General features: G+C 41.7%; 1 pseudogene; it reads right to left on the reverse strand.

Annotated features, from left to right (window-relative positions):
- Positions 1 to 953: 953 nt before the first annotated feature.
- On the reverse strand, positions 954 to 1,975 carry LOC146866474 (Golgi integral membrane protein 4-like; annotated as a pseudogene).
- Between the last annotated feature and the right edge of the window lie 17,145 nt (positions 1,976 to 19,120).

Consider the following 19,120-nt stretch of genomic DNA (forward strand, 5'->3'; position numbering starts at 1 on the left):
AATCCCTCCCTGCAAGTGGTTAACAACATATGGTGCATCATTAGTCAGCAAATGTAATGAGGTCTTCCTTATGTAGCCCATATCAGGTTAAGACAATGAGGAAATAGCTAGATGTGCTAACAGGCCAGAGCTTCTGAAGGGATGAGTCTGATCATACCACTCCAGCGCTGTTTCCCTTGAAATTAAAGGGTATTACAGGTGCCTCTCAGAGTCAAAGGATATTTGAAGCCCCTTGGCACTGCCATGGTGAGAAAGGGAGAGTGTATAATGGCTGGGTGGAGAAGGTGACATGGCTGTTACTGTTCTCTTCTGGGTGGAGAGGTGGTTGGCTTTCATTAGTCTGTCTTGGCTGGAGTGAAGAGGAAGATTCTACTCCTCTCTTCTGAGCGGGAAGAGTCGGGTGACTTTCACGGCTCTCTTATGGGTGGAAAGGTTTTAAATGACTTCCGTTACTCTCTGCCGGGAAGGGGAGAATAAAAGAGCACCCAATACTCTCTCTCGGGAGGAAGTGGATGGCATTGCTTCCATTATGCTTCACTGAGAGAGGGAGAGTAGTTTCCTCTACTCTCTGCTGACTGAGAGTAAGTGGATTCTCTTTGAATGGAGAAGAGTAACCTGGCTTCCATTAGTCTCTCTTGGTTGGCCGGGAATAAGAGATTTTCCACTACTGTCTTCAGCAAGGGATAGAGTAATATTGCTTCCAGTACCTGGCTTACAAGAATGGAGTGGAATCCAATATTTTTTAAATTCCTAATTTGGCCCCTTTGATTGAGACAGTCCCTCTCTCTTTCACACACACTGGAGTATAGGGCTATCAAAGATTGTTAGCTGGCTCTTCGTGTGCCACTGAATCTGATCAGCATCAAGGGTCAGATTTCCCGTGTACTCACCAACAGTGAGGAAAGGCATCACATTCTTGTCCACCGTCCAGGTCAGAATGTCATATCCAATATTTATGTTCCATCATAGTAGATGGTGCTGTTTCTGATGGTGAAGTTTATGGTCTTTAATTCTTTCAGCATCTCGTCTCCAGCCTGGATGCTATTCACTGTCCTCTAGAAACGCAGGGCACGGCCATCACTATCCTTCGCTAGCCACAGAGGCAAGGCTGGCAGAACTTCAAGAGACCCTGTCTGGGGTACCAACAATTTTCTGAGAGATTCTGCAGTCTGGGCAGCACCTTTTGGAGTTTTCTTCCCAGAGTCTGTCGGCGTCTCCAGAGGATTCGCTTGTAGGCCAGTCTGTTCGGAATATGCTGCAATTCAGCTTCAAAGGCACGGAAACGCTTCTTATTTGGGGCCTATAACTGCAATGGCTGGTGCCTCCCGGCTGTGACCAGCTTGAAGCTTGGTATCCTCTGAAGAGCTTCATTCAGCTGGTGCATCTGATTCAGATGCTCCTGCGCTATAAGCAGCTGAGAGCGGACCTCTTCATGTGCCTTGCGAAGAACCTTACTTTTCTCCCTTAGGTTTGATATTGTATCCAGCAGCACCACCACGTGGTTCTCATTCTCCAGCTGCAGCTGTGCATATATCTGGTTGTGGCTCTCCAACGCTCACCGGTTTTCCAGCTTTAGAGAGTTATACTGCACCTGCAAGTCCAGGAGCTGCTTCTTCACTTCTTCATGCTGGTTCTTCAGGATCTTGTGTTGAGAGGGGAGGGTGACGTAACGGTTCATGGTGTCTACCTTCTCTTTGCTCAGGGCTTCTTGAGCTTCTAATTTATATACTAGAACATCTTCCTTGGTCTTCTTGTGCTCTGCACGCTCCTTCTGGAGGGACCGCTCCAGCCTGGACTGGTGCTCATACACCACTTCCAGCTGGGCAGAGAGTATCTCCTGCTGCTGCTTTAACTTGAGGAACCGGTTCTCGGAGCTGTGCACTTTCTCCTGTAAGTACTTGTACAGTTAGAGCACGGACCCCAAGCACATCAAGGCCAGCAAGCAGAAGTCTGTCTGCAGAATCCACAGGTCCATGGTCCCATGGCCGGAGAGTTTGGTTTCTCGTCAGCGAGGGCGGGGCCCTCGGACTCCCGTTACCATCTTGACCGTAATATCCGACTAACAGTCTCACGAGCCATATTTGTGCCTATATAGCCCTGCTCAACCTCACGGATTATGACGTTATTGTGCACAGCGCCACACTGTTACGTTCCATATGAGTATCAATCCTGAATGTCTACTTTAACCCCTTCAGTGCCCCGCCCTTTCCCCCTCCTGTGCCGGGCATTGTATTAGCGGGCGGGGTCCATGACGAGACAGTCTCATCATGGGCACAGCGCAACCGCGCTCCATGACAAGACTATCTCGTCATGGGCATAGAAGAGGTTAAGTATGTCCGCACTCTGAGCAGTACAGCTTTGTCATCCCATGTGTACATCACTGCACGTGCTGTGAGCCGCTTGAAACATAGGACTAACTAAAGGAGCAGATCTCTGTATTTTCAACCTGGTTTCCTTGGAATCTGGCCTTCAATTGTTTTACAGAACACAAGGCTGAAACGAGTTTCCATAGAGGAAGCTGTGTGCGGTATTTTCTAATAATAATGATCACTGATGACAATTTCACTATAACACGTTTTTATATGCTGCTGTTATTATTATTTGCTATTTGTATGCCCTACAGGCTGAACTTAGTAATTCTTCGCTCCTCTTTTAGGCAGCCAAGTGAGGCGTATAGCTCGTTTTTCTACACTTCTACCATTTCTAAGCTCTGTAAATACCAAAATTGAATATTACTAAATGAAGTAGCACCCGTTCAACCAAACCTGTAATAATTTAAATTTGAGTTGGGCTTGTTTATATTTAAACGTATAACCCACAGTTAGCAACAGAAATGGGCATCGTACCTTATTGCACTGAGCATCTTTCCAGATGGATTAGCCCTTTGCTTTTCCCAGTAATAACGGACTCTAGTCTTTAGGACATGCTAACAATTCATTATTTTCCTTCATGTGTTTTGTATTTATCGGTGCTGGAGTTAGTAATTTCATTTCTGTAACTGAGAGCTGTGGTTGCTCTTAGATGTGTTTTTTGCATTTTGTATCCGGATGTAGGTGCGGTTGCCCCCTTTTGTTTCTAGGGGAAAAATACATTGGGTGCTGTTGTTAGTCCTTCTTTTTCGATGTCCCTTGGTATTGGTACTGATGCTAAATCATTTCATTTTATCTTTATGCTGGTGATAGTCCTTACCCTTGCTGACTTCAAGAGCTAGTGATGCATGCACTCATGTTATGTTTGTATAACTTGACATTACCTCCAGGTCCCTCCTGTCCCCGTCCCATTTATTACAAGTGAGATAATCCTATCTCATCAACAGAAAAAAAGAATGAAGGAGTGCTGGACCCAGCCCCTTCCCTCCCCACGCCACTGGGAGTACATAAACATACTTACCCAGCATTCTTCCTGTTCTTTTTTTCTGTCTTCCACAGAATGGATGAGTCAGGTGCGGGAGCTTCTGGAGGGACGTCTCCGCTGCTGGGTGGTATGGATGTGGCTGGCATTTTTGTCTCCCTCCCTGCTGGGCTTGGAGGGAGACATTGCAGTTTACCTTTGGGACGCAGCGGTGATTCCTGGATTTTGCAGACCACGCCACCTGGGTTGCTGGGCTTATCAGGAGGCACGCGGTTTCCTGTTGGGGCGGCTCTGTGCCTCAGAGTATGGAGCGCTTCTGGGTCCTGTTGCCTGACTTCATGCAGGGGTGGTGAGTCCGGAAGTCCAGCACAACGCTGCGGGTAGAGAGGTTGGCATGTTAGAAGAGCCCAACACTATTTCTGGTAGCTGTATCGTGAGTACAGCATAACGGTTTGGTGGCAGTACTCTCTATCTTTGAATTCCCATTTGTCCTTGTTGCTGTTGGTCTGCAACACTTCTCCTGTTTAAAGGCCATTGACTAGGAAATGGAGGGCAACAACCTACAAATGAGCTCTAGTAGCAATGAGATTCGGATCGTAAGAGGCCTGCCTCCCCTTGGACTATTGATCTATGGCCAATGGATTTTGTACCCTTGGGTGGCACTGCTAGAGGAGCTGCAAAGCTTAAAGCCCGCAGGAGCTAGTGTGGGATGGCTGCCTACATCGGGCCCACCTTACTGCCCTACAAGGATTACCATGGTATTCCAATTGCCCATTTCAGCCATTCTTCCCATTGCTTTCTGTTGCCCTTTTCTGCCTCAGAACTGTTCCTGTCATTTTTGAGGAAACTATTGAAAATCTGCCTTTTTATTCAGCAATACTGTGTGCAATGTTCAAAGTAGTTTAAAAGATATGATGTGCAGATTCTACAGTGCTAAGAGGCTAAAGGGCACGTGTGATAATAAATTCCCATAAAAACTAAATATAACTGTAACCTATATGTAAGTGAAAAAGGTAGAAGGAGACCGTTTGGGTGGGTCGCTGGTCCAGTGTTCTGCTTACAGTCCAATGAGATGTGATACGGCTTCTTGCTCAAGCTTATTAGGTTATTCAAGTGGGAGGAAGTTAAACTTGTAACTGGCGGCAGCTGTGGCTAGAGATTAAACAAAAAAAACCACACTGACGTAACGGCTTCTTTATAATAAGTGTCTAGCTCTTTTGGATGGTAGAATCATTGGGAGAGATGGGATGGATGCCTTGCTCTGAATAATGAAGGTTATGATTAATGTGTTAGTTGTTGGTCACCGAGAGAAAAGACAAAAACGACGATTTTGCGACTCAATCCATAAGGAGCAGAGAAGCTGGTGAACCTACTAGAATGTAATCAACCTAAGAAGCTGGCATGGGGGGCTTGGTCTAATAGCCTGCATGATGGCTGTACTTCCTAAAGCTCCGCAATCCAAAAATAGTCGGCCTCAAAGAGGGCACAAATCTCAATTTACAGCGTGCACACCGCTTGGGTCCTACATAAGGGGGTCCTTCGTCCTCTTCATCTTCCAGTCGTCCCAGAGGAACATTTGTTCTCTTTTTGGAGTATATGGAGTTGTTAATGGTCTATACAACCAAAGCAAATGTTGTGGTCCGGTCAGAGAGTCTTTTTCTCACAGGATGTGGCCCGTGCTACTGCAGATCAACGTAAAGAATTTCTCTCCCCTCGTCCTGTTCTATGCTCCATGAACGCCATATATGGTCTGGTACACCCATGTTTTTTGAAGGTCACCTAGAAGGAGAGAACTTTTTCGTTCGATCCTCCAGAATATTTGAGGCAATTCATTTTCTGTCACAAAGGAGAGGATATCGACCTTGAGAAAACCTGATCAGGAACTTCTGTGTGTTGTTCCAGCTCATAAACATATAACTTGTTCTTGCTTTTTATTTTTATTTCATGTTGTTCTTTATTTAACTTTACCTTGTTTTCTCCGCATCTCTTACAGATGTTGTTTTTTTTTTTTGTCTTTTTTGTCTAGTACAGATTTTTCTCCTTGATGTGTCCACTTCCTTGTGCATCCCTTCCTAGTCCTATTGTTTATGGTTCATCTTCATTTGTTGGTAAGTGTCATCCCATTGACTTGATTGTTGCTTGGTTTTTAGTTTACTTGGCTTAACTATTGGGTATTCTCTCCATCTCAGGTCTATTTTTCATTGCTGTTCCCAGTTTTTGTTACACTTAAGCCTGCTTACTCAGTGTCCGTCTTCTCTTTTAATCCTGCTAATCTGCTGTCCGTCTTCCCTTTTGCGATTCTCCACCTCTGCTTGCTATTTTTTCTACACTTTTTGTGAAAGTTGTTATTTTTGACCGATGCCCCTCGGCTCAGTGTCAACATTTCTTTTTCTATTAGTTTCAACAATGTTTCCCCTCTTTTCCGTTTATTATATCATTTCTTGATTTATGCTTTTCTGTTTCACATTCCTGTCCTGCATTCTTTTTTCTCCCCTTTTCTGTCCTCCTTTTTTCTGATATCTTTTTCTTTTATTTCTAGATCGATTTGTTGTACTTATTTAAAAAAGGTTTTTATAATGATTCAGCACTTTTTCCACAGTGAATGTATATTCACTTCAAATTGCTCATGGTTGTTTATAACTTCTTTTTCCATTTCCCATGACTCGTAATGTGCGTATTGTGTCCTGGAATGTGAAGGGTTTACGGAACTCCATTAAGAAACAAAGGGTACTTACTCATTTATCCCGTTTACAGTGTAAGATTGTAATGTTACAGGAAACCCATCTTACGGAAAATGACATTAACTCTCTTAAAAGGCACTGGGTTCGTCATATTTTTTGTTCGCCCACAAAGGAGAGAAAGAATGCAGTGGTGATGTTATTTCATAAATCTCGATTGAAAAAGGAGGAGAAAGATGTGGGTGGTAGATTGCTTCTTCTTCATCTGGTTATTAATGGATCCCCTCTTTCCCTCCTCAATATATATGGTCCTACGGGTTTGGATACTCAGTGTTGGCACTCCATGTCCTACACTCTTGTCCTAACTCGAATTTCCTTGTTGGTGGCAATTGTAACCAGATTATGGATCCCTTAATTGATAGGAAATCCCAATCAAGGTATATTCCCAATAAAATGCAAAACACTTTCCTAAATACTATTCTAACAAGGGGTCTGGTGGATGCCTGGAGGATTTGCAACCTTGATAATCTTGAATTTTACAGTCTATTCCCCTACTTATAACTCAAGTTCAAGAATCAATTACATCTTTGTTTCTCCCTAATTAATCACCAACTTAATTCATGCTGAAATCAGATCTATACTGTTATCTGATCATGCTCCGGTTAATATTGATATAGATCTTCCTTCAGTTTCTTCTAAACCTCGTAGGTGGCGCTTCAATAATGTGTTACTTAAGGACCCGGTTTTTATGGAACATTTTAAACCTTTCTTTTAGAGTTCTTTCAAACCAACATTACCCCTGACATTTCATTTCCTGAGGTATGGGATGCTTTTAAGGCAACAGCCAGGGGCTTTATTATCGACTATGTTGTTGTTAAGAAGAAAAAATTCCTTAAGGTATTCTCTTCGTTATTGTCTTCTATTAAACATCATGAACATGCCTATCATACGTCTAACTCTAATGACGCACTCAAACAACTTATTAATGTTAAATTGGATTTTAATAGGAAATCGACTGAGGAGGCCTTCGGAGCTCTATTAAAGATTAACTCCAAATTTTCTGGGGGTCGTAACAGAGCAGGCAAATTATTAGCAAACTATTCAAAAGTGAAATCCCCAAAAACCAGGGTGAATAATATTATTGATGAAAAAGGCATTAATCATCTTAAAGATGAAGAAATTTTACAGTGTTTCACGGATTTCTTTAAAACTCTATATACCCCTGAATCATCGCCTTCGGATGTTGCCTTGGATTCGTTCTTTGACTCCCTTCCTCCTCGTACTTCCCCATCTCCTGATTGTTCCTTTCTTGACAAGGACCTATCTCTTTCTGAGATTAAGACTGCCTTAACTCTATTACCCAAAGACAAAGCTCCGGACCCTGGCGGCTTCACTGCTGAATCTTACTCCTGCTTTTCTCAAAGCCTTCTTCCTCATCTCTTCTCTCTTTTCCAAAAACTTCATTTCTCATAAGGAAGCTTGTGGCACTTTTTGGAGGCAATGATTTGCTTGATCCCCAAGAAGGATAAAGACCCATCATCTTGTGCCAACTATCGGCCTATTTCCTTAATGAATTTAGATTGCAAGATTTTTGCTAAAGTGTTGGAACTTCAAATAAATCAAGTGACACTTGATCTGATTGGTATCGAGCAATCTGGGTTTGTCAAGGGCAGGAATTTAACTGACAATTCTGGAGCTTTTCTAAACATAATGCACCTTGCATCCAAGAGCTCAACTCTTTTAGCGGCGATTACCATAGACGCTTCATTGGCTTTTTTTGATGCACGCTCTTAAGTGACACAGTTTTAGTCCTGCTGTTTTATCTTACATTAGCTTGCTTAATTCCTCCCCAACTACTTCTGTTTTTGTCAACGGTTCCCAGTCATCTTACTTTACTCTTCAAAGGGGCACTCGTCAGGGCTGCCCCCTCTCTTCTTTATTGTTTATACTATCCCTTGATAAATTTTTTCATTTTTTACGACATTCTTTTTGATTTCGAGGGTTTCGGCATAATACTTCCAAAACGAAGTTCACAGCATATGCAGACGATATCCTGTTATATGTGTCAGACCCTCAGGTTTCCATACCTGCTTTAAATTATCTTTTGTCTTCCTTTGCCTCTGTATCAGGTTATAAGTTAAACTTCACCAAGTCTGAAGTCCTCCCTCTAAACAAATACTGTTTAAGGTAGATGTTCTCGGATGTGGGTTTTAAATGGAATCCTAAATATATCACTTGCTTGGGAATTAAATATTCTTCTTCCATTGCTAAATCAGTCCAACTTAATTTAGATGACGTCCTGCTTAAAGTGCTACTTATGTCAGAGAAGTGGTCACCCTTATATTTGTCATGGTGGGGTAGGATGAACACAAACAATCAAGATGCTGATGCTTCCCATCATCAATTTTTATCTATCCATGTTACCAGTTAGGATTTCGTTGAAATTCTTCAGATCACTCAACTCTGCCTTAAATATGTTTTTATGGAACAAGCGGAAGGCACATGTGTTTTCCTGTCTTCGTTATCTGCACCCAAAGATAAAGGTTGTGTCAATTTCCCCAACTTCAGACAGTATCACTCTCCTTTTTTGATACCTCAACTTTTACCTCATCGCTCCTTTCCCGAGGACACTCCTTTAATGGTCTGGCACAAATTGGAAGACCCTTTAATCCAACCTTTTCCTTTCTCATCATTAGCTAATTCTCCGCATCCTCCTCGATCTTTTAAATCTCCCGTTATTTCACACCCCATATCGGTTATTTACTCGGTCTGGTCTAAAACTCTCTCTCCTTTGCAGAAGTTTCTTGATGCTAATATATGGCTCAACAGATCCATTAAACTTGCTAATCATATCATTTTCTAGAAGGATTGGGCCAACAAGGGGATAATTCAAGTCAAGCACTTATTTCATGGAACACTCTCTCGCTCCTTCAGTGAGCTTCAATCTAAATATGGACTGCCCGCCTCCTCCTTTCATAAATATGATTCTTTGAAATTGATCCTGACTCAGCAGTACTGTCTTCTTTCCCTACCCTCTTTCCCTTCACTGGATCCATCATTAGAGCCATTGCCCACTTTTTCTTCCCTCAGCGCATCTCACATCTATAAATATCTGCATTACTCTCTTCCCAATCGATCTAAGAGTAAGGTTGAACTGTTATGGGAAACTGGTTTACAACAAACTTTCTCTATACACACCTGGAACTCCATTTGGGCTCATTTACATCATACGTCCTGTAATGCTAGCACTACTCAGACTCTATATTACTTTTACAACAGGCTACACCTAACCCTATCATCCATCTCTAAATGCACCCAGGGTTCCTCACTTGCCTTTTGGACCTGTTTAACTTCTCCTGGTACATACCTACACTCCTTTTTTTATGTCCACATATTACCTCTTTTCAGTAAAAAATTTGTAAAACAATTTCTTCTTTATTCACTATTAGTTTTCCATTTAAAATTCTATATTTTTAGGAAGTACTTCTCCAGTCTGGTTTCGTGCCCGTAAACCTGGACAATTGGTGGGTCTGTTATTGGCAATTGCCTTCCAAGGTATTACTTCCAATTGGAATGATGCTTCCAAGGTCACCTTTTCTGCCTGGTGGAACCTTCTCTGTCATCACCACAGATTGGACAGAGTTTTTGCAACCTCTCACCAACGTCTCCGAAAAGAGGCCTTCTGGTCTCCACTTACTAATTATTTATCTTCCCGTTCAACTCAGATCCAGAATAGTACTTCTGCTTTTCAACCATCATGAGCCTTACAGTCTTAATTTTCTTATACTCCATATATCGGGAAACTTACCGTTACCTTTGCATTATTTGTTTATTCACTGTGTAATTATTGGAGTTAAATATGATTATTTCTTTAAATAGTGCTGGATTTTTCTTTTGTTTGTTCTTTTTTTCTCCTCTTCTTTTTTATTTATATATCAAAAATGCTCAGTTAATAAGGTACATTCTTCATATTGACTCTTCTACATTGGGGCCGATTCCTATCCGGGTCGGAAGGGCACCGAACGCGATCCTGCCGGAAAAACTACGAGCCGTACGCGTGTTTTCCGCCCGACTCGTACAGCTGTACGAGCGAGCCAGTACGATGCGAGCTACATGAAATTCACCGACCGAGTCGTTTCCGGGTCCAAACCGCTCCGTACGTCTCAGTCGTAAGCTAACCGTGGCGTGCAATGGATGCAATTCACAACCGAGCCAGTAGATGCCTGCGTCGGACAGCCTGTGCAAGCCGAAAAGCTCCCGGAGTCGGACTTCGGGGGTCCGCGTCGGACACCCAACACCCGCAGCCGTACGACTCGCACACAGGGGGAGACCTATGGGTCTCTCCAACACAGGCATGTGCGGTGCGGATGGCAACTAGCTCCCATTGACTTTTATAGTAGTCCGACCGAACCGAGTCCGACTGCATACGTGCGCATCGTACTCGCTCGGTCGGACTGTAGGGGTCCGGCTCGGTCGGAAAACACTCCGGATCGGACTCGGTCGGAGTGCTTTCCGAACCCAGATCGGAATCGGCCCCTCTGTTGTTAATTATTTTCATTGTGTCACAACACATTCATATTACGATTTTCATGCACTTGCACTATGTTCCTTTGATTACTTTTAACTCACGCTGTAAACCGTACCCTGGTTTTTCATATAGTTTAATGAAGCTATATTAAAAATAAAAAATAAATAGAAGCCGGTGTTGAGTGTCTCACTCCTACGTCAGGAAATATCTCTGTGTTGGTGATGGTCTGTTGCCTCAGTAAGCAGTGTTGGTGGAAAGTCGGAAGTACACACAGAGTTAGATCAGTAAAACACAACTTCCTGGACTACTGATTGGCACTCGGTTCTGTGTTGATTTGCTTCACTCTTCCCCAGAATCCGGAGGTGTATCGTCTGAGCCAGAACACAGGGGAGGAATCGACATAGCATCACGGATCGATTGGCAAAGAACAATTGCTCTGAGGTGCTGAGGTCTTATTATCATGGGTTATTTCAGGGCACTACTGGAAGAGGCCTTTACTACAGATTGGAAAAGACATACAAAATTGTAATCTTATCCAATTAATAACGTCCAATTCTGCCATTCAAACCATGTAAAGTTGTCCGCAGGCTTACCGGTCCAACCTTGCAACAAAACGTGACTTCTCAAACGATTAGAATGGCGTTGGACTTAGAAGTACATTTTTGAGTAGAGCCCTGGAATAATTAAGCGCAAGGGCTTCAGGGCTGCCTGCATTGTGTCCCCATCTGCGCTTTAATCTCTGCAGCTAAAGATTTGCAGGATCTCATTTGAACTATGACCCTTGACGCCTATTCGCTGGGGCCATGTTTGCACTTCCTAAGTGGAGTTTGGTTGTCCAAACTGACCGAGAGAGGTTCAGCGCAAATTAACTAAACTGAGGTGACTGGGTAAGTAAACTAACGCTGAACCCCATAGGATTGCTCAATTAATGCACAGTGTCTGTATATGACCTCTGAAAGTCGACTTTCCATGTTTACTTTTTAAGACTTTCTAAAACGCGAAAGTAAAGCTACCCAAGGCCAGTTCGGGGCCGAAAACAAGACTGTTTTGTAATGTCAGTTAAACAAGCATCTGATGCTTCCAGTGGCTGCCGAAAATAAATCTACAGTTTTTTTTCTTAATTGAAAAGGAAGTCGCTCTTATTTGATGCAAAGTAAAATCAAATTGTAATTCCAACAAAAGTGAGTCATTATTGCAAATGTTCATATGAGCACAGTAGATGTAATGGCTAGATGTGTGAATAAGTGGGGAAAATGTTAATTGATCTCACGTGCTCACATTCGTTTTGAGTGTTCAGACCAATTATAGCATTCTTCTCCGGGATTCAGACATGTGTACTGTAGCTCAGTCTTTTAAACTTCAGAGACCAGACAAAAAGTACTATTTGGTAGGGTAAAAACAAAAACAAAAATACTCAAGCACCAAGAGCCTATGCGCTTTGTGTTCTATGCAATATAAGTGATATATTGCCCCAAGCATCAAATATTCCAAGACTCCAAGGAGTTCTGTTAGCATGTGTAGACGTCAATGCGTTTCCAATTCCATAATATAATGAAGTAAGTTCCACTATTCCCAATCCTTTTAACATATCATTTTTCCTCACATGTGTAGTGTCATGCCAAATCACTCCTATCACAGTTATGCTATACAGTACGTCTGCAGTATTACAACGTGAAATCTCTAGTGTCGTCTTTGTAATCCAGACGTCTTGAGCTAAGCACTTAAAACGTTCTAATACCATGGTCTTATTTGATAATGTGCATTCTACGCATTGATTTGCATATATAGTTATAATTATTTCTTTTGTAAATGTGTCTCTGAAATTTTTTTCTTATAGCAATCTTACTGACTTTAATAGTTCTTTTAGAATATTGTAATTGAAGCTAATTTTATTATTTTACTGTTGTTTTAATTGTATTCCTTTTTATTCTTCTCTTTTAAAGCAATTATTTTTCTTCTAAAAAAAGAAAATCCAACTCAAACGGAAAATAAAGACAACAAGTGCAGGTTGGTTCTCTTGTATCATCATCTCATAAGATAACATGCAATGGTCGTGCACTATGCCCATTGTTTCCTCCCAGGTGTATGATAGAGTTTACCATGCTGGATATGTGCGGATTCTCCTCCACAGTTCCTTCCCCATGATGATTAGGTGTGTTCTCCTCAACCCCCAGGGCCACTATCTGTCCCTGAAGGAGGGATGGAGAGCCATGGGTTTAATCTCCTTTGTGTCTATGCCCCCTGCAATAATGTCCTTCCTTCATACTCATACAAATCTGATGCTGGTACTCCCTGGGAGTAGCACAGTGGTGGGAGGAGACTTTAATGTGGTCCTCGATTCCTTTCTTGACTCTACAGGTGTGTCCCCGCTAGGCATAGGTGTGGAAGGGACCATCTGCTCTCCAATTGGGTGAATGCTCTTGGCCTGTGCGACGCATAGTGCCTGTGAAACCTCAGGCAGAAACAATACACACATACTTCGGTGGCTCATCATTCCCATGCACTTATACACCTTATCCTTCTGCCAGCCACTGACTTCTTACACGTTTCTGAGGTACAGATTCTCCCTAGAGGAATCTCTGATCATGCCCCTGTTCTCTACCACCAGGAATCTAGGGCTACCGCCCAACACCCTATGTGGTGGCTCAATGCATGGCAACTCAAGGATGAGGTGTACTCCCAGGCTCTGGCGGATGAGCTCCAAGCATATTTTCAAACTAATCAGGGTACTGTGAACTCTGCCAGCACCTTGTGGGTGGCTTGTAAGGCTATAATCAGAGGGCATGCTAAGAGTATTCTCAGAGGGCGGGAGAGGGACAGACTCCAACAGGTGACACTGGTGCAGATCGGAGCTTCCGAATCCCCTCTACTTCCACGGACGGAGCGATCTCACAGTCACACACGCACACACACATCATACGCTGGTGGGGCCCATTACACCAACATTCATCCTGTCACTCGTATCCATGCCATGTATAAGGGGAAAACACTTTCTGATGCCTAACCAATCTGCATTTACTTTGAGGTCAATGCGACCAACTAGTTGCTTATAAATCTAGCAAAATCATTTCACACAATATGCAAATAAATTCAATAATCATGACAAGAAATAACCACCCGACACAGAGATTCAAACAGAATGTTCGTTTATCTAAAATTGTTGGAAAAGCCAATTAAATGCAAATTTATTTATCTCATATGTACCTATTCTGTCTAAATGTCAGATCCTAAGTCAGAACCGGTCCTCAGTAGAAGAAACAGAGTTTCCTGCAGTCATGTAGAGTCACCGTCCTCTCCGTCAGCATAGGGACCTCGGATCATCAGTTCGGGAAGAAGTGGCACTAGACCGCTCTAGTCTACTAATATTTATACTAAATTTTTACATTCAATAGTTACAAACAAAACATTTAAACATCCGTTGGGCCGGAAGAGATGTCGTCTGGATACATTTCAGTATTCTCTCACATATTGATAAGTCCAAATTCTGAATAGAACGTCAGAAGTTCATGGCTAAATCATGACTTTTACGGATGTCTCTTTTGGATAAAAAGTATCATTCTTTGTAAGACCACTAAAAGTTCATTTTGTCGGATTTATTCAGTTGCTACAATAATCATTTTCCAGGGGTACTTGGCTGCCATCCTGGATCTGTCGTCATGTTCATGGCTTTTCAGTTCAAGTAGAAGTCAGGGTCGCAGTCAGCGCAAAGCCTTTTTCATTATTACATCTACTCGAATACAGGCTGCTGATGGTAGCCATTTTCCAGCAGGCCACAATTGTCAACTTAAGAGTAAAGGAAACACAAAACATAATTACTGCACAGAAATGATGATACAGTGTTATTCCCCTGCTAATACCCTTATGTGTATGTATTTATCTAGCCATTTGCGACATCACAAGCCATTAATGCATATTAATTATAAGCACAAAACACAATAACATCACATAAGCAACATCTATTCTGTCAATTTGCTCAACAACTTAGTTCACTTATTATTTTAAGCCATGCAATAGCATTCCCACGTGTAATTCTTTTGTTAATAAGGTTGATTAATCAAATACGACAAACCTTTAGTAGTTACTAATTAATCAGTAGTATTTTTAATAATGACATACAGATATTTGGGTTTATAATGAAAACCCTGCTCCATCAATCCCCCCTTTGGTGATATCTTATCACCACAAAAAATCAAAAACCCAAAAATCATTTTAGCCTCCCCTTTTTAAGAAATTCGAAATGTATTCTTGTTCATTTTTCAAACCCTTGTTTCTATTTCATCTTCTTTTTTTGTTTCTATAGACATGCTTTCCCTAAGTTCTTCTAATTCTATTTCTTGTGGATCTCTTTCTGATTTCTTTTGTCTCTTTTTAACATTTTCTCAAGTTATTTTCTTTTTATTTCTTCTGTATCTACAACACAGACACCCTAATCTAAGAATTAATAATGCTACAATTACACACGTTAATGGAAATAATATTTTACCAAATATAGTACTACCTATTTTAGCAATAAAATTCTTAATAACAATCATTTTATTAGCCATTTTAGTCCAGATACTTTCAGCTTCCAGTGGTACTAATTCTTCATGCAAATCAGTAATATTTTTGATATAGACCTTTAGATCTTTGCTTTCGTCAGGAATGTAAGTGAAACAATGTTGAACTTTCAGCATTCCACAGACTCCACCCTCTTTTGCCAATAGAATATCAAGGGCAAGTCGATTTTGCATCGCCATAGAGCGTAAAGCAACCATTTCTGTATTTACCAAAAGAAAGCCTCCAGCGGTGCTTGTTGACAAGCGATCCACCACTGTTGACAGCTTCCGAATGCCAAATGCATTCAATGAAATTCCCACTGCTGGTATCAAAGCTCCAAAAATATCTCCTACAATTTCTGTCCATGTTTCTCTTTTATAGCGTGTTAATGGATTAGTTTGTCCAGCATTGTCTACTCTATCCATGTGAAAAATCTTTGGAAAGACCAGGCCAACATAACATGTGCCATACCAATGGTCAGGCAACCTGTAATAAGCCTTATTCCCACAAATCTAATACACTCCCGGAAAAACTGGATCTTCTCCACCTCTAAATCCCCATCCAGTTGCAATAAAGTATGTATCATGGCACTCACTAGTCCCTATGAAATAATAATCATACTGGGATCTCTTCCTGGTAATGCATAATTTGCCTTTCTGTGATGCATCTAGAGCCAAAGTTGGACTGGCCCCATTTTTCAATGCCTTTTCATTCTCAATATCCCATATTGTTTCACTCATCTTATGTCCTTCAGCTTTCTTATGCATGTCCAACCTTCTTCTCTCAACCATGTCTAAGAATGTTTTCTCTTCCTCCTTCAAACTGCATGTTAAATTGTTTCTAAAAACATATTCTAATGTTAATTCTCTAGTTTCAATAAAAATCTCACCTAAAATGTTAGCTTCTTTAGCAGGATTCAATTCTTTATTCATAGGCAATTGCCCAAGAATATTATCTACATTTGACATGTTATAATCTAATTTCCCTAGTAAATAAAATATGCTAATTAACACACTACATGAAATTCCATACGTAGCTCGAAGGTGATGATAAGTCACTCCTTCCGAAACAGAAGCAGGTAACTGCATACAAACGTAGCAATCCCTTACATCCATTGTCTTCACATATTCGTACAGTAATTTTGAAAACACATTGCTAGAAAAATCATTAATAGACCTATCCTTATGTACGTGTGTGTTACTCATTCTAGTTGGAACTATTTTCTGTGAACTTTTCCCTATGTTAGTCATATTTCCAGTATGCCCTTCTAAAGTATCTATTGTAACTCTAAAAAAAATTAATAGAGCAAGCACGCTCCAAAGCAGCATTAATAATCCTGTACAGCAGCAGCACATCTTGCACCATCTTTTCAAGAAGGTACATCTACTTTTATTATTCTTAGTGTTAGCCATTTTTGTTACTTTGACCGTGTCTTTTGACTTAGCCTCTTCTACTCCACTACTTGGACTTTTTAGGGCAGCAAGTACCCACCAGATTAATACAATCTATTAGTTCTTATTATTTTCTTCACTTTTCTTCACTTTCTTCTTCAAGTGATTTCTTTGGATTTACTCAATTTGGATTTTCATCATTCTTTACTGTCTCTTCATCATCATCAAACTGTATCAGGTCCTGAACATCCGTTTCTTCTCCAGTGTCAGACAAGATAACTCTCAGGATTCCAACAGCTTCTTCTTCTCCTTCAACCAATTTCAGTAAAGTCTCCTCTGGATTTCCTTGACTATCTGCCTCTTCTCCTTCTTCAGGCAGTGCCACATACGTCCATTCCGGTGACTTATACTTCTGGTTTGGTTTTCTGACTCCTTTAGTTACTTCAGGTTTCTTTGTTTCTTCTTCTTTCGTCTGGTTTTGACTTGACACTTCGTTCACTTGTTTAGCTTTCGAAGAATTAACTCGTGTCAGTCGATATCTCAGTCTCTTTATCTTATTGGGCCAAAGATCTCCTTTAGCATTTCTTTTCTGTTTTCCTTCTTTACTGTTTCTTTCTCCAATCCAAGTTCTCTTTCTTAGAACTCGACCTTCAGGTATCTCGCTCTCACTTTCATCAGATTCTGTTTCAGTTGCCTCTTGTTCATCAACAATTTTCTCTTTCCCAACAGTCTCTTTTCCCACCAATTGAGATTTCCCTATTTCTGTCCCTCCTCGGGTCTCCGACACGCAATCTTCTTGCTGTCTACTTGTCCCTTCACCTAGCTTGTTGTCAATGTTCCCTACACCTCCTCGGGGTTCTGCCGCAATCTGTCCCTCTCTGTCTTTTTCTGTCCCTTCTTCTTCAAGAATTATCTCAGGTGGAACTTCTCCAATTTCCTCATTTGACTCAGGTATTACCTCTGTGGAAATGTTCTTTTCTTTTCTTTCTTTCTTTTTGTGTTCGTCACTGTTTGTTGGGACTTCAGGCACTTCCTCAGAAGCTGGACTCGCCTCTGGAGTTGGAAATGTTCCTCTCTGAACTTCTTCTGGCGGGTCAAAGGTCTCTCTTGACTCACTTTCCCTCCTTTCAGGATTTCTTTTTCTTTTTACTACGTCACTGTCTGCATCATCACTGGACTCTGATTCTTCAAAGTATTCTTTTCCAGTACCATCTCTTGGATTTGGAACTCTCAGAGTGTGACTTGCATGTATCCAATTCTTTACTCCAGCACACTTCACAGCAGTCGTGGTAGTCAGAACAACTTGCCTTGGTCTTCCCCACCTTGGAACCAGGCAGTTTCTTCTTCTGTGGACTTTTATTCTTACCCAGTCCCCTGGGCTCAGATCATGGGCTTGCTTCTTTTCAAGTGTGGTAGCGTCTTCTCCAACCTGGTGAAACACAGAATGGACTGCGTCAGCCAGGCCTTTACAGTAATCCAAAATCATGTCATCAGTTATAGTCATCAGCTTGTTGACTGGCACAAATGAATGTCTCATTGCACGTCCCATGATGATCTCATGTGGACTCAAACCTGTGGTTCTGTCTGGAGTAGACCTAATTGTCATCAGGACTAGAGGCAAGACATCAGGCCATTTCATTCCTGTGGCTACGCACATTTTGCCAATTCTATTTTTGATGGTACCATTCATTTGTTCAACCACACCAGAAGCCTCTGGTCGGTAAGCACAATGTAGCTTCTGCTGTACACTCAATGCTTCACAAATTAGACCCATGATTTCATTATAAAAATGTCCTCCTCTGTCTGATTCAATGGTTACTGGGAACCCGTACCTTGGGATGAACTCTCTTAACAGTAATTTAGCCACTGTTATCCCATCATTTCTTCTTGTTGGATATGCCTCCACCCACCTGGAGAACAAACAGATCACCACCAGGACATACCTCAATCTGTTGACTGGGGGCATTTCAATGAAGTCTATCTGCATTCTTGTGAAGGGTCCTCCCTCTCTGCCTATTGTTCCTAGGCTCACCACTGTTTTCTTTCCAGGATTGAATTGCTGACATATCAGACATCTCTGACAGAGACTTTCTGCTATCAGCCTGAACTTTGGACTGTACCAGGTTTGTTTAAAGGCTCTTATCATAGCATCCCTCCCCAGGTGTCCTTGGCCATGATACATCCTTGCCATCGTTGATAGCATGCTATTTGGCATGACTGGTCTTCCATCCCTATAGACCCATACGTGATCTTTTTCTCTAGGTGCACAACCTGCTTTCACCCAATCTTTCATTTCCTCGTCTCCTGCCTCATCCTGCAATTGTTTCACTTCCTCCCATGTTCCCACCTCATTAGTAAACATCAAGGAACATGAAGATATTTCTCTCTCTTTACTCCTGTTAATGGAATGATTGTTTCTTGCACAATATTGGGCTATGTCATTGGCAAACTTATTTCCCACAGTAACAAAATCATCACCTTGACCATGAGCAGCACATTTTACAACTGCTAATTCTTTAGGCAGCTGTATCGCCTCTAGCAATTTTCCAACCACTTCAGCATTCTTTATGGGAGTTCCACTTGAGGTCAGGAAACCTCTTTGTAGCCATAGCTGGCCAAAATCATGGACAACTCCG

Source organism: Triturus cristatus, chromosome 2_1, assembly GCF_964204655.1.
Source record: "Triturus cristatus chromosome 2_1, aTriCri1.1, whole genome shotgun sequence".
NCBI classification, from domain to species: Eukaryota; Metazoa; Chordata; class Amphibia; order Caudata; family Salamandridae; genus Triturus; species Triturus cristatus.